General features: G+C 41.0%; 1 long non-coding RNA gene across 1 annotated transcript; it reads right to left on the reverse strand.

The window, feature by feature from the left end:
* Positions 1–422: 422 nt before the first annotated feature.
* Positions 423–9,479, reverse strand: LOC120324024. The gene is made up of 3 exons (XR_005565016.1): positions 9,310–9,479; positions 5,205–5,303; positions 423–635 (listed from the first exon to the last, which is right to left on the reverse strand). It is a non-coding gene; the product is annotated as an uncharacterized LOC120324024 (long non-coding RNA).
* Between the last annotated feature and the right edge of the window lie 5,933 nt (positions 9,480–15,412).

Here is a 15,412-nt window from a genome sequence, read left to right on the forward strand (position 1 = left end):
AATCTGGAAGGGTCACATCAGCATGTGAAGGAATGAAACCTGGGTACTGCTGTTCTGTGTGACGGGGCAGGGAGAAGATAGTGAACAAGGCCAAACAATTAGGTAAATGTTTCTTTCCTGTGTGGTTGGGGAAAGTACAGGAGGCCCATATTGATGCAATCGTGTTAATAATTGGCCCTGTCATCATCTCTAAAGATCCAACCCTGGAATTAATTACTTCTTTGGGTTCATTTCTGGGATTTGAAAGAAGAATGGCATGGATGGTAACTTTTCTTTGGTGTTGGCAGCTATAAAATTTGATTGAAATGACCAAAGCCAAGACAATAAAAGGCCAGAAAAGACTAACTGGATGTTTTAGAGAAAGATCTCAGACATTTTGTAAACTCAAAAAGTCCTCCTGTAAATACAAAGAGCCTCTCTGTTCATTTTATCTTCCACTTGCTGTTGCTATCTGCTTGTTTCCAGTCTCAGGAACGGACATCCAGCCACTGCTCTGCACAGGGACAGAACAGTAGTTTCAGTGTGATGGTTCCAGTGAAATGAAACCAGCTCTGGGTGCTCAGCCCAAGCGCTTGGTGACGTAAGTTCCCGCAGCAATTTGCTGCTTCGTCTCCTCTTCCAGCTTCGTGAGTCAGCTGCACAGATCAAGAAGGAGTGGAAAAAAAAAAAAAAAAGCCCACAAAAGACTTCTATAAAAATTTACAACAATTATTTTGCAATGACTAGAAGCTACCAGGGATGCTATAATTGTAACACGTTGCAGGGTGTATAATCAGGTGACCTTTATACGAGGTGCGCTGCACTGTGATCTTTCCAAGCACAGAGGAGAAACTGCGAACAAAGGACTGCTCAGACTTCTGAGACTTCTCCCTTTCTAACTTACAATTACCTCATCTATTTACTCTAGGTGAGGAGAGATTTTGTGTGCTTAAAGTACATGTACTGCTTAGTTCTTTGGCATAACCTTCTTTTTATAGCCTCTGCATCCTTTAATCCTGGCTCAGTCCCTACCTTTGCCTATCTGGCTGCCTGCTGGAGGGCATTGGTTCTCTACTATCCATATGGCATTAAAAACATGTTTGAAGGGACCCACCTTCATTTCCATCAACAATTGGAGGATGGCCACGATGCCCTGATGAGCATCTGTTCTCCAAGGTTCCCTCTGAGATGACAGATATTAAGAACTAAGCTTTGCACTTCCTTGGAGTACAACAGTCATTAAAAGCACATATAATAAACTGCATTCCAAATTAGACCATACTCCTAATTGGAGATTTGAAGAAATATAGTCAAGGTTTCCTGTAAAATAATTAGCTTTTAATTCTATATTCCATAGAATGGAAATTCTTCCAGGTATGCCCTATCACCTTCACTACAGATTCCAAGGCATCCATGATGTTTTTGATGGTAATTGAAAAAAAAAAAAAACAAAACAAGACAACTATTCACAGAAAGAGAGAAGGGGCCAAAGTTTTCTTTTACGCAGGTAGGAGGACAATGGAGGCTTTTTTTTTTTTCTGAATTATCCAGGACTGGTTTTTAATTTTATTTTTTTTTTTAATTTCTTTTTTTAAAAAACAAATTTGTGCATTGTTTGATGATTAGGAACATATGTGTACAGGAAATGTCATCCTGGATCAATCAGAAGTCCAGCAGACCTAGGGGGTGGGATTTCAGAAGTGCCTAAGTGAGCTAAAACATAAATCCCAGAGAATTTCCAGTGGACAAAATTTACTCCGAACCCTCATTAGTCAGAAGTTCGCATAAACCCTGAAGAATGTATGTTTATAGCTCTCTCAAAAGTCTTATTTATTTTTTTAATCTTGATTATTATACCTGGCTATTCTTGTTCCTGATACAAATATCTAATTCCTTGTTGAATCCTGTTAAGCTTCTGGCCTCTGCAAGACCTTATGGCAATAAGTTCCCCAGGCTAATGGTGCATTTGCTTTGTACGGCAGTGGATCACGGTGGGATTTCACTTCTGGAGCCAGATGACTGATCACATGTGATGGACAAAAAGATGTTAAGAAATCCAAAGGAATGGGTGCAGCTGGGCAGTCTGGACTCAGCCGGTGAAAGAAAAAAAGGATTAAAGAGATGAATGGCAGAATGTCAACAGGCCTAAATTCCCTCTGGAGGTATCTTCATCTCTCCCTTGACTGTAAGAGAAGCCAAGAGCAACTGGGCTTCTGATTTAAGTGTCTAAATTCAGGTAAGAGAATTCAGCCCAAGAATTTTCTTCTACCTTTAGAGCCTCTGAAGTGTCAGAACAGTGTTTTCTGCTTTCAGTTAGAGGAATGGATAAGCAAGAAGCAGTTCTCCAAAGCTTTTAAAGCCTGGTGGGATTCTTCAAGAAACATTAGAGGCACCTTAAAGCTTGATGCACACCAAGGTGCCCTCCCTGGTCCATGCTGTCCCTCAAGAGGTTCTCCAGGAAAACCTCTTCCCTGCATCTTCTGCCACCATCCCTGAAACAGCCCAGGATTCGCCTTTAGAGAACTGAGATTTTACTCCTCTCTTTAAAATAACCCTGCACTGATACTTTTACTTTCTGAGATTAAAGCTGAACCTGACTGACATGAGGATTAGGAGCAAAGGTTAAACTCATGTCAAACTGAAGATAAAGATGCAAAAGAAACAAATGACTTGACCAAACTTCCTTCTTTAAAGTGTTTCGCGTCAGCAATTAAGCTGACTGTTCATTTAGTATGAGCTGAGGAGCTTCTGCAGTTCAAATGAGATGTAATGAAGAGGTTTTCACCTGCTGGCAGGTAAAAAACCCAGGAAAATGATTATTCTTTTTCTGACCATTTAACTGTGCTTTGCCTTGCACAAGGCTTTTTCTTTTTTTTTACATTGGAAGTGTTAGTCCTTGTGATTCAACCAACTGGCCTCAAGGTACAAAAACCAATTTATAACAGAGAGAAAGAAAACTTTTGAATATCCAGAACCTCTTTAATTCCTCATTTTCCCTAATGTTACTAAACCCAAATAATTATACATTTTAAATTTGAGTTTTTCCCCTCACCCTAATGACCAAAGAGGAAAACCAAAACTAAAATACATTACTAAGAAAAAGAGATGTGAAACAATTTAACTTGAAAACAGAAAGAAATAGAATGACTGACTTGGGAACAATGGATCAAAGATAAATAAATAATGCACAGAACTCCCCTAAGCTTCAGTAGCAGTGAAAATAACCTTGAAAATAAATGAAATGGGAATACACAAGCTGAAAGTTTCCTTTAGGGTTGGGGAGGGCTGAATTTTGAATCCAGTTGGCATGAGAAGAACCTTGCCTAGTGAGGTGTTTTTTGAGGTCAAGGCTCTCAAATCTGGTGTTTGGAGAAAAAAACCCAGTAAAGGGAAGGATGGGAGACCTCAAGGAATATGGCAGTTTTTCCTATGTTTGAAGTATCTGACTGCTGGCAGGATCCTTTCAAGTTGAACTGACACTGAAAACATGTTGAGATTTGACCATCATTAGCCCTAAAAAAGGATCCCTTTGGCTGTATATTAAAGCTTTGATATAATATCTGATTGGAAAAGAGAGGGAATTTCTCCTGATCTGCCCTTTTTCAGTCCTGCACCCCCAGAAATCTGAGGGCAAAGATCACATTGTCCCCCTTGATTCATCCCTCCCTCATTCCAGTTCAGTTTGGGGGACCCATTCCTATTACCACACAGTAAGGGGTAACCACTCAAAGTTGTTGTATTTGGCTTTGTATGAGTCAGAGCTACAGCCAAGGAATAATTTTCTTTATAAGAAAGAACCTTTTACTTTGAGGAGCCACCCCCTGCCCTGCCATTCTGACCAAACAGAATTTCAGTTCTTCAAACTACTTAATGAAGCTTAAAATTATTCCCATCCTTTATTGATGTGAATTCCCATCTTCTTTTTCACATCTCTCCTGTTTTTGTATGCTGTAGCCCACATTTTCCAAACAAGGGAGAGTTTCTCCCTCCAACCACCTATCCAGTGGTTCTCTGCAGTGATTCTGTAAGGTGACAGTAGGTTGGGAAAACCTTCCCACAGAAGAAAATCCTTGGGTTGAATTCTCTCACCTGAATTACAGAGCACAAGGTATCTAACTATCATCTATCCATCCATCCATCCATGCCTTCAGAGAGCTGAAATTACATTTCATTCTGCTTTAGAGAATGCCTCAGGTTTGCCACAAATATCTGAGCATTTTACATCCTGGCTTTGAGATGTCTTTACATTAAGCTTTCCATGATACTCTACAGATCAAGGACTATATTCTGCTTCTGCAGAATCTCTTGTTGATTTGAAATAGTTGTAACTAGGGTTCATTCATGTGTGCAGGCTGTACAAAGGGATGATTTTACCTTTTTCTGGAATACAGTCAACTCTGGGGTATAGCAACTCTGTTATTTATAGAATCAAAGAAGAGTTTGGGTTGGAAGGGACCTTGAAGATCATCCAGTTCCACCCTGTGCCATGGGCAGGGACACCTTCCACTAGCCCAGGTTGCTCAGAGCCCCATCCAACCTGGCCTTGAACACTCCCAGGGATGGGGAAGCCACAGCTTCTCTTGGAAACCTGAGCCAATGTCTCACTGTCTTCACAGGGCTAAAAATCTAACATATTACCATGTTTCAGGAATGGAATAAAGAACAGCAGAATCATACCCAGCTGAAACTGTGAGGGGGACCAGGACAGGCAGAATGCAATTTAGTTCAGATGAAAATGTCAATACCTCCTCCTCCTCCTCCTCCTGGGCTCCTATTATTAATCTTGAAAAAACTGTCATGAGAGTTTAAACAACCCTAAATGGTCAAGCCTTGGTCTTCTATCTCATTCAAATAAGAGTGCTTTCAGCTTTACCATGCTTTTAACACACAAAGGCAGCTGATCAGGACTGAATTGCTCCCAGGAGAAGTCCACTAGGGAAGAGCAATCCAAACTCCAAATTTAGCTGTAATCAATTAAAACAAACAAACAAACAAACAAACAAAAGCTTCTGTGGGCTTTGTACCCAACTGGGGGAACTTTTACTAATGAAAAGGACAATGGCAGAAGCTGTGTCTTTGTTGCTGTATGTGCCAACCTGACTCTGCCCATCTTCCCCTTTTGTTCCTCTGCAGAACAGTGAAGAACTGAGTTACAAGGAAAGAATTACTGCCCTTCATCTGGCTTGTGGTTAGCAGACACTTTGGAGAGGATACTATATACTTACTTTTAGGCTGTTTTATTTAGGTCTGATTACTGAAGTAGTACAATTCCTTCACCACACCCCTGTCTCCCCCCAGGGTGACGCATCTTCTTAGTAGGCATCCTGTCAAAAGTAAGACGTGACATTCACAACCACAGGCTGTATCACAAGATAATGTATCTGCCTGGGAAATCTGAGAAACTGCACTGACACTGCCTCAGGAAAAAAGAGAGAGAGAGGTAAACCTTATTATATGGAGAGGGGGAGAGAGAGAAGAGAATATTTGCAATAGGAGTTTTGTTCCTAGAGCCCTGACTTGCTGAGTAAATAACTACATCAAATGCTGTCTAATGTACAAAATTATTTTTAGCTGTCTGGCATGTAGGACAAAACAATCCTTGTTTACTACCCATTTATCAGCATTTATGACTTCTATTACATTCACCACTTAAAAAAGTCTAGAAAATGAACTTCATGGTATATCTGTCTTATGGTCTTACAACATCATTACATTGGATACAGTCCTTCAAGGCTATAAATAGACACAGTCCCAACATAATGAATGAACTTACACTCTTCTTGACTTACAGTGAGGGAGAAACTAGCCCAGCATGTTTGACCAAGCAATTGGGGCCAACCTATCAAAACAAACCTGCTTCAAAGCAAATGTATTCCAGGACTCTCCATCCCACCTACTTTCTCCTCTCCTGTGTCACTGCCATGCCCAGTGTTGTCCCCTTGCTTTCCCTTGTTTCTCACATAGGGAAGAGAGTTACTACATATTTCATCACTGTTTATCCAGATTCAAGACCCTCAGCAAAAGGTAAATTCTTCCTCCACTGTATTTTAAATTATTCTGACTTATACAGGTTAGATAGAAGTATAAATTATATAAACTAACCTTATGTGCTTTAGATAATTTGGATCCATTATGAAACCTTAGTGTGTTATTTATTTTCAAACAGTAGAGTAGGTTCTAGCAATAGTGTAACTTAATAAAAAGGGTTTATTCAAAGGAACAGGAACTGAAACACATCATACTGCTAATCTTCAAGTGCAAATATAAACATCTTGAGTAACTCTAGTGTTTTCACTTGCTTTTTTTCTTTTCCATTCCCTTCAAACAAAATGCTACTCTTTGAAAACCTATTAGAGAGATGAAGATGACATCTTCTCATGACAAACAAATTCAGGGCTAGGTATCCAGGCAGAAGATCAATGGAAATGTACAGGCAGAGCTGCTCCAAGTAGTCCAGCTGGCCTGGGATTTGTCAGCATGATGGGCCAAACAGGCTTGAGCATCTTCAGAAAATTGTCCTAACTCCAAGGGACACCTCTGGGCACTGCCCTGCCCTCAGTGTGATGTGGAGATTGCACTTCAAACCAGCATGGGGCGGATTAGTCAGTCTTTGCTGTCCTCCCAAGGACATCAAGACCCACCTCACTTCAAAGTGACATATCTTGGTCTGGAAATAAAGACGAGAGGGAAAAAATAACTCTTGGATTCAAAATTAGCATTTGGCTAATAATTTATAGTGGATTGTTTTGCTTCCTATGTGGTTATCCAGACCCCAGGATGGGGGAAGGAGTACCTGTGAAGGTTTTCTTTCTCACCTTTCCACACAAACAAGTAATTAACTGCCTTTGCTTTTCCTGTTTTGACTTGATTTTTTTTATAAACTGCATTTGGTCTCACATGTACAAATATGTAGCTGCCAATTATAGGATTACAGAATTTATTAGTCAGTGAAGTTGTTACTGTGCCTTCATGCCTGTAGCAAAAAGTTGTGGCCTGCCTGCCCCCACTCCCCGTTCATAAGACCCTTTATGTTTTGTTTTTACTCCCTCTCAGGCAAACCTAAGAGCTTCACTTCTGACTTCACCTCATATTCTTGGGTGCAGTTTTTCACATGAGACTTCTCACAACTCTACTCAACCCAGACAAGACACTGACTTTGCTGTCAAATAAGCTGATGGGAAAGTAGTAGAGTTTTTCATAACAAAACTTTGAAATTTTTATTCTATTTTTTTGTCTGTAATAGCACGGGAACTGACCCTACTGGCTGCCTTAGCCCCATGGGGAGCCACAGAGAACAGCTTATATCAGGATGCTGTTGTGGTGGGAAGGCTTTCTCTGGGCACATTTGTCTTATGGGGCAAATGGTTATGTTTGTCTCAGGAGCAGAAGGATGAGCCATGAGGAACCACGTTCTGCTGGAGGAGATTTGACTGTGAACGGAAGGATCTCCTCTCAACAATTTTTAAGTCTCAGAACCTGGACCTGATCTTTGGAGATTCTGCCAGCTTTGTGCAATCTAGAACTGGGTGGATACATTTTTGGTGCCTCAGAAGTAAACAAAATTTTGTAGTATTTAGTTCCAACTCCAAAGCCCATTTGTCCTCTGCCTTTTTCCAACTGTAGAATTATTTGGCTCTTGTTCCCATTTGAAAGACCCAGAAAGTACACAGTTGAAGAAAAAAAACCTGGAATTTTATAAGGTAGTAATGTATCCATCAGGCCTTTATAAAAATAGAGCACACTTAACATTTGTAACTGCATCTGGTCCACTGAGGAACATGGCCTTAACTCCTGTAATTTTGTAAAACAGCCTTTTGGGACCAAATGTTATTCATGCTACTTCCACTTGCTGGAAGAGCTGCTGTTTGCAGCAAGCCAGCAGAGTTCAAGGAGAGAAAGGTATCACGGCTTAAAACAGTGGAAATTAGTCAAATTTGTCCGTAAAACAGGCTGGATTATTCCTGCCCTTGCAACAGGTGATTGTTTCTAAGCACGTAAACAGAACAACAGCTCCAGGCAGTCGTTATTTCCTCATTAACTGCATTTTAGGGATCACTGAGTTTTTCTCTGCTGCAGAACACTCCCAGTCCCTTGAAATGCTAATCGAAACATTTGAATATGTTGTTATCCTGACAGCACACTTGAGGAGGTTTTAAAACTGACCAGCTGTCTAACTACTGCCTATAAATCACTCGCCTCGACCTAGCGGTACATTTTTCTTCTCTTTCGTGTCTATTTGCTGTTTGACACAGGAGCCTGTGCTGTAACTGCTCATTTAATACCAGACAGTGTAATGCCCTTGCAGCCTGCCATGATTGTCAGGTTGATTTCATTAGTACGATAAGATGCATAGACTCCTTTTTATCTCTTGTATTCTCCTTCTCTCTCTCCCTTTCTCTGTAATTTGGGTCTTTAAAGTCCCTGCTGTCTCCTGATCTACAGATAATTGTTTACTGTAATACTAGCCAGGAAAAGAGCTGATAAACTCCAGATGTAGCTAGGTCTTCAAATTCACTTTCCTTGCTCCATGCCCATGGCTATGGACCCCAGATAATATTTTGCTGCTGTCTGGGGTCCTTTAAACCTGCGAATAAAAAGAGGTTATTTAAGATGGACAATGATTGCATCATATATGATCTCATTAGTGCTTCTTTTCTGTTTGGGGTATGTGTGTTTTTGTTTTTTGGGGTTTTTTACAAGCTTCTTACTAGCCTCAGTTCTTGTTGCCTGCCTGTATCTGCCCTGCACTGTACTCTTTGAAGTCTTATCATGCTTCTTAGTGACAGGAACCAGGATGCTGCATGTTAACCCCCATAGAGCAAAGAGATGAAACTTCTTTTCCCTCTTCAAAAAAATTTAAAAAAAAAGTAAAAAAAGAAAAAGGAAAGGAAAAAATACATTCACTCTTTTCTGCTGTGCTGGAGCTTGTGGTTCATTTAATTCTTTGCACAGCAAAATTTAGAGAAGGTAGATGGTCAAGTGTTCATAAACAACAATCAAATTATCGCCTCCAGCTTCAACAGCTCGTGAAACAATGCCTTTCACAGGCATTGATAGCAGTTCCCTAGTTTATTTTCTAATTACTCTTCCTTGGTTTTACATACCTCTGAACTTCTCCCTTCCACCCTGCACTGAAAGGCAATGTGCTATCAATGAGGCAGAGCTCCTATCTCCAGCCTCATTCTAAGGACCAAAAATAGCCCCAAAGGCCCTGCCTACATTTCCACTGTGAACCAAGTTTATAACCAGTTCATGAGAAGGTTGACTATAAATATTTGTTGTGCCCACACATAACGTGGTTAATATGCCTGGTAGTTGTGACATCCTCACCTGGCACATGGAGATCTTCCTATAAACTGGTTTGGCACATTTTTTTTTGCAATGGATTCAAGACCACCTAACCAAGCCTGTGTAACCAGTTTGTCTGGCTCCTCTGCTGCAGACCTGGGTGTGGTAGGATATCCTTGGATGCCTTGCTGCCAGGGCAAGCCAAGGTGTAAGTTTTTCGAGTGTTCGGATGTGTGTTCAAGGACTGTGGGATATCTGCCTGACCTGGGTGCAAACCTTAGGCAATACCCCTGTGGACACACCACCATGCAGTCCATACACTCTACAAACACCACATGGTCTCTTTCTGAACACAGCTGCTGTGTGGATACAGGCACATGTGTGCTTGTGTCACAGGAGAGGATGGAATGCTCAAAAAACATTTAAAAAACCCCACCCCCAACACAAAGCAACCCAAACGAAAAAAACAATATGATCAGACTTGCCCTTAGTCAGAACTTAGCCTTTCTGTCTTAATTTAAAAAAAAAATCAAAACTGAATTTAAATCTGTCTTATTTTTGAAAAAATCAAAACTGAATTTGTATCTCTCCATTCCAGTTCTTGGGAGAAGACTTAAAACCTAAAGTTGGATATAAATTTTATGAAGGTGTCTTAATATAATTCATTAGCCAATTTATGCACATCAGAATTCCTGTGTGTGACCTCCCCGTAGCCTGAGGTTTTGGAAAGCTCTAATATTCGAGGCTAGATAAGGAGGTTGAGCACCTTCCACAGGATGCCCCTTGTTCCTCTGCCCTAGAGCAAGAGAGATCAGTAGCCAGTTGCCCTCCCCTGCCGTGCCATAGCTGTGGAAAGGGCATCTTTCAGGAACTGGGAGAAGGGTTCATCTGCTGATCTAATCTGGGAGGTACCATTTACTTCTCCCCACTCTTCAGGCCTTCGCTGTTTTGTATTCCCCTAAACTCCCCCTTATTGCAGGCAGCATTGTCAGACTCCACATCCCAATTACATTCCCGGAATTCTTAGACAAATACTTTGTTTTCACTTGGTCACAAAGGTGATCAGCCCACATTATCTGAACTAGGCTTTTACTTTCTCTGTGGGAAGTTCTCTCTTTTTTTGGCTGTTCCATTTCACTGCAGGCTTTCTCGAGGCAACGAGGTCCTGCTGGGGTGGATACCTGGGCACTTCCAATAGGAAATGAATGACAGGCTTTTATCGCTGAAGAGAGGAAATGATGGGCACAACCTTCTCCTCAGAGACCAGACTGTCTGCCACCACAGATGTCAGCAGAGATTTGCAAGACCCACCTTATCTATCCAATAACATCGAAACCCCTGTATTAGCCATCAAATTAAAAAGAAATGGATTGGTGTAACTCTTCCCTCATAACAATGCTGTTTCATTGCCTTGTAATCCACTTTTAATTGGGATTTGCTTCCTGGCAACTGCATGTAAACAAGGAGATGGTCAAAGGCAGCAGGGGGAGGGAAGGGAATAATGCAGCTTCCCCTCTATAAAATTCCACAGTCTGAGTTGCTTCCACAATCGTTTTGGAAATGCCTTTGCTTTTCCCTCTCTTCCCCCAGATTTAAAAAGGGTCTATTCTCCTCCCCTCTTCATGTAAACATCACTTATCTTGTTCTATAGGCAGCATAACTAGCAAGAGCAAGTACTCACAAAGTGCAAATTAGCTAGTGACAATAAATTGTCAGATTGCCTCTGAGGCAGAAACAAATGAATAGCTTAGTTTATTAATCACATGGCACCTTCACCTTTGATGTCTTGATGTTCCAGTTTTGGTGCTCCATTAAGCAACCCTGAATGACTGCTGCAGCAGCCTGCACTAAACCAGAAATTTTGTTGGCAGCACATTTCAGGACTTCAAAGGCGGTAAATTACCTTGAGATTGTTTCATTAAAGAGCCCTTCCCAGTGTGAACAGCAATAACAGGAGAATCGAGATCAAAGAGCATCCATCTTTCTAGATTTGTTACATAGAAAATTACATGCTGAGGGTGTCTTTTTCACAAATCATGTCGCCTCCCATTTCAGCAAGAATGGTTCTAATTAGAGCAGAAGCCTCCCTGGCTGTGCAGAGAGTTATGATTGTCATTAATATAGCTCTGGAAGCTTTTCCCTCTTTGCACTCCCCAGACCCTTACCCAATTCTCTGCAAAGCCTGCAGTGTTTGTGATGTGCCTCTGAAACCTAATTAGAAACAATTATGCTGATTAACTGACTACAGGCAGTTCTCTACAGATTCTTGGGAAGAGCTTTTCCTGGGATGTGTATTTGTTTATTTTAAGTATTCTTTCATTTCCCTTCCCCCTCCACCCCCACGGGCTGCCTGACTTCACATAATCCTGTTCTTTGCTTTCTTTTGTCTAACCATCAGGGATGCACCCTTAGGAATCTGTGCTGGAGACAGACCAGAGAGAAGTGACTGCTGGAGGTCTTCCTGGTACATTTCCTGGCACATCTCCTGGCACAAGTCAACCAGACAAGGATCTATAACCTTAATCCTTGTATGATTTAGTTTCATTTTCAGACACTCAACAGTTGGCTTCAGCCTTGAAGGCACAAGAATCTTCTGTAACAGGTTAAATCCCAGCAGTACCAGCTATACAGCCTACAAAATCCAGATACCACCTGTTGACCTGTCTCTAAGGGCTGGTACCTCCTCAGAACAAACTTGGAGAAGCCATGGGCAGCAGGCAGTGATCCCATGCTCTAACTGCCTATTTCCTGTCTCCCTCACTGTGCACAGATTTGGAGGGAGACAGCTGGGCAGGCATCACTACATAATAAGGGCAATTCTTGTGAATCCTGAATCATCGCTTCCCAAGAAATCCCTTTATCAGCAGGCTGTGGAACTTGTCCTCACAGCTTCCCTTCCTTGGAGCCACTCATCGCTGCCTTTTGTGTGTCTTTTCGAACACAAAGGCACAGCTGATGTCTAACATGGCATGTCCTTCATGATTTCATACAAATAATACCAGTACATAGAAAATCTAACTTCTCATTATCATGGCAACTCAGAGGAAAGTAGGAGAAACTCAGTAGTAGAGGGACTCACAGAGAAATCATCCACAGAAAGGTTCTTCCACAGAAAAGGTCATCCACGCCCAGATGTTTGGAGGCTGATGTCTACACACACACACAGCGTGTTTGTATCTGTCCACTGTCTTCTTTGATTCCCAGGTCTCCCTCACATAAATCATGTTTTTGCCACCGAGATAGACATCCATCACAACATATGACTGGAGGCAAAAGCTTTAAAGCTGCCCAAGTAAAGTTCTCCTGGAAAAGGTTTCTTTTTTAATGATGCATTCCTGGAGCTGCCTGAGATTTTTCTGTGGTACTGTAAGGAGTGTAGGCATCAAATTGGCCAGACAGAAAAGTGAGTGTTTTAGGAAACTGTCTTGTACATCTCTTACTAATCTTTTCTCTCACTAAGCAACTAAGAAATCTAGGAAAATCACATTGGTTCTAAAAAAAAAAATTAATAGGGCAAATGCATCTGTTTTCCTACAGATTAAGGACTTGAAAGTGAAAGGTGGTATCAAAATGCAGAGCCTGAGAGACACGGTAATTTCATTTTACTCTTTTGTTTTATGAGACCTTATTTGTCAAATGTCACAAGAGAAGCAAAACATGAGGAGCACAGAACCGTGGGAAAAGCAGCAATGAAAATTTTTGTGTGAAATCTAGTGGGATCTCTTTCACCAGCTCTGCATCGCTCTGAATCTAATCTGCTGGATCCTGTTCCACAGAGAGGAGGTTGAGAAGAATAAGCAGCATGCAATGATTTGTTGGACTCTGGTGAAGACATACCATGCCTAATTTCATTGTAAAAGGAACCTACACAGCCACTGATCAAAATGTCTCTGTCATTGCTGGAATTATGCCAGAACTATCCTGGAATTTCAAGAAAGATTCATGTTGCTTTTTGTGATATGAGGTCAGAATAAATTAAGTAGGGCCTCTGACACCTGATTTTCAATGATAATCTTTATGTTAGGATTGACCTGTTTATTCAACCCAGTCAATCTCTCATCAAAATGACAGCTCGAGAGCATCGTAGATTATTATCCCCAAGGATGCATAAAGATCTGTCACTTGAGACAATAAAAGCTGATTAGTACAAAATTAGAAAATAAGAGTGATTGAGAAGAAAACCAAAAAAGATCAGACTCTCTATCTCTGCCACCACTTAGAATATGTTGAAACCTTAACTGCAGATGTCTTGTGCTGTAAAAAGGCTTTTTTATTGGTTTGCAAGCTCCTGATAGAGGAGAATGACTATCCTCATAATTGGGTGAGTCTCCATTGTAGGGATCTGATTATGCTCTGTTCTCATACCTGGGTAAATGGATATTGGCTCCATTTGAAGATGACAGAATTGCATCATAAACCATATATATATATATAAATAACTTAAAAAGCAGGCTCAGAACTGATGCCTGGGAGATTGTGCTGTGGAACAAGGTTGCAAGGGAGCACATGAGCTGTGTGGTGTGTAGGGTTAGAACAGCTGGCAACTTATATCCTGTGGTGGTAGAAGTATTTCAGTACAGCTGTCGGTAGTAAAGTCTGAATTGTACTTGTCTGAACAGCTCCTGTAGAGATTGATTTTTGTTTATCACTCTCCTAAGTACAAATTTACACATGAAATTAAAAGAAAAAGTGGTAGTATTTCTAATTGTGGTTGAATAGTCGTACTGCTAATAAGTGCACAATATAACTGTAAACAGATCACAAATCTGGAAACATTAATTTATGTTACCTTTGTTCTCATTCCAGGAAATACAAGGATTTGATAAGTTGACATTGATTTAATAGTCTGAAAACTGAATCAATCTTTCTTTTCAGCCTTTTATTTTTCCTCCTGTTGCAAATTACAAACACATTTCTGCTTCCTGAAAGCTGTGCATGTATTTCCATGGCTGTCTCAAAGACCTCTCCCCCTTCCACCCCCTCTCTTGCCTAAGCAAGAAATGTCTTGTTAATTGAGGTTGCAATTCAAAGTTTAGTGAAGGAAACTAGCACAATACACTTAAGGAAATTCAGCTTCACTGTGTGTTTGTTCTGCAGTGGCTGATTACTGGTGTGGTGGTGGTGATGATGAGGATGATGATGATGATCAGATGTTGTTTGAGAACTGAGATACAGTGATTGGTTTTGATAACCTGAAATTATCAACTGGATTTATAGCTTGTAAATATTCCTTGTGGTGAATTCTCGCATTGCCAGCATAATCCCCTCTTCCTGTACAGACCTCATTTATGAATCCCAAACCAGTGACATTATCCCCAGGATGTAAGACAAGACTCTCTCCTGTAATGGGCGCTGCCTTTACTGAGTAGTCAATAAAGTGGCATTCTCAGACGTTTTATGTGGACCGATTAAATTGTACACAACAGTGACAGTTAAATTTACACGCACTGAGCTACTGCTCTGTTATAAAACTGCAGGCTTTCACTTGCAGGAGTTTTCTACCGCAGTATTTCTCCTTCATTTCCCCATTTATGGTAAGGAAAGTTCTCTTATTTTGGGGTTTGTGATGTGATAAAGACACACAGTGTCATTCTGGTGCAATTTGCCTGGAAGGCAGTGATAGGATCACACTTTTAAGGAGTGTCCTCCATCAGCATTGAGTCAGAGTGCAAAAAGACATCCCTACACCACTGCAGGGCTCCTTCTGAGCCCCTGATAGCTCAGATAAGTGAAGGCTTCCTCAGGCTGCTTCATCCTAGCCTTGTGGAAATGGCTCTGTTGGGCTGCAACTAGAAAAGGGCATGCAAAGATCAGGTGGGTGTTTCCCCCATATACAGGGATACCAACCCCTTTGATAGATCCTTTTCTCACTGCCTGCTGCTGAGAGGATGGGAATCATTTCATGCCAGCAACTCTTCTTGGAGCACAAGGCAATTATAGAGAAGGGAGAAATATTCTTTTTTAATGGAATGGCTTTGGGAAGAGGGATTGGAACTAGATGATCTTTAAGGTCCCTTCCAACCCAGACCATTCCATGATCCTATGAATCTATGATTCTATGATCCTATGCTTCTGCAGTAATGCAGATTCATATTTTAATCTGTTGAAGAATACATTTAAATTCTGCTCCAGTTTTGGTTGCCAT

This window comes from Pipra filicauda, unplaced genomic scaffold (assembly GCF_003945595.2).
Source record: "Pipra filicauda isolate LSUMZ 115617 unplaced genomic scaffold, ASM394559v2 scaffold3_size10097308_pilon, whole genome shotgun sequence".
Lineage (NCBI taxonomy): Eukaryota > Metazoa > Chordata > Aves > Passeriformes > Pipridae > Pipra > Pipra filicauda.